This window comes from Arachis ipaensis, chromosome B3, assembly GCF_059453495.1.
Source record: "Arachis ipaensis isolate K30076 ecotype BB chromosome B3, ASM5945349v1, whole genome shotgun sequence".
Classification (NCBI taxonomy): Eukaryota; Viridiplantae; Streptophyta; class Magnoliopsida; order Fabales; family Fabaceae; genus Arachis; species Arachis ipaensis.
Window position 1 is genome coordinate 84,757,146 of NC_142438.1, and position 1,031 is coordinate 84,758,176.

Consider the following 1,031-nt stretch of genomic DNA (forward strand, 5'->3'; position numbering starts at 1 on the left):
GCTCTTACATCAACCCAAACCCAGAAAACTGTGGCAACAGCATTCTGAAGCCAACAATCCATGCTAACAACTTTGAGTTGAAGCCTCAGCTCATCACACTTGTCCAGAACAATTTCTCATTTGGAGGGAATGCCCAAGAGGACCCCAACCAACATCTGACTACATTCTTAAGGATTTGTGACACTGTAAAGTCAAATGGTGTACACCCTGACACCTACAAACTACTTTTATTTCTCTTTTCTCTCAGAGATAAGGCAGCAAAGTGGTTGGAAGCATTTTTCAAGGAGAGCTTGACAACTTGGAATGATGTTGTGAACAAGTTTCTAGCAAGATTCTACCCTCCACAAAGAGTCAATAGATTAAGAGCTGAGATGCAAAGCTTCAGAAAGCAAGATGGTGAAACACTTTATGAGGCCTGGGAAAGGTTCAAAGACTTGACAAGGAAGTGCCCTCCGGATATGTTCAACGAATGGGTCCAACTACACATCTTCTATGAAGGACTGTCATATGAAGCAAAGAAAGCTGTAGACCACTCTTCAGGGGGCTAACTCAACAAGAGGAAGACCATTGAAGAGGCCATATATGTTATAGAGACTGTAGCCGAAAATAAGTACTTCTATGCTTCAGAAAGAACTCAAAAGAAAGGAGTGCTGGAGCTCAATTCTATGGATACTTTGATAGCACAGAACAAGATGATTGTAGCTCAATTAGCAGCCTTAACAAAGAAGATGGAGAAAATCCAAGTCTCAGCTGTCCAAGCTCAAGCACCTCCACAAGAAGGAGATACACCAGAAGTTGAATGCAAATGGGAGCAAGCTAACTATGTGAACAATCCTTCTAGACCACCATATGATCCTAATGCCAAGACATACAACCCAGGTTGGAAGAACCACCCAAATTTAGGGTGGGGAAACCAACAAAACCATAGCCAAGACCATAAACTATACCAATCTAACCAATATAACAACCATAACCCCAACCATTAATCAGGCAACAACAGGCCCTATCACAACTCACAAAATATACCCTAC

At 41.9% G+C, this 1,031-nt stretch overlaps 1 non-coding gene across 1 annotated transcript; it reads right to left on the bottom strand.

Annotated features, from left to right (window-relative positions):
• Positions 1–356: 356 nt before the first annotated feature.
• LOC148571399 (small nucleolar RNA R71) lies at positions 357–463 on the bottom strand. The gene has a single exon (XR_015908861.1). It is a non-coding gene; the product is annotated as a small nucleolar RNA R71 (small nucleolar RNA).
• Positions 464–1,031: the final 568 nt, after the last annotated feature.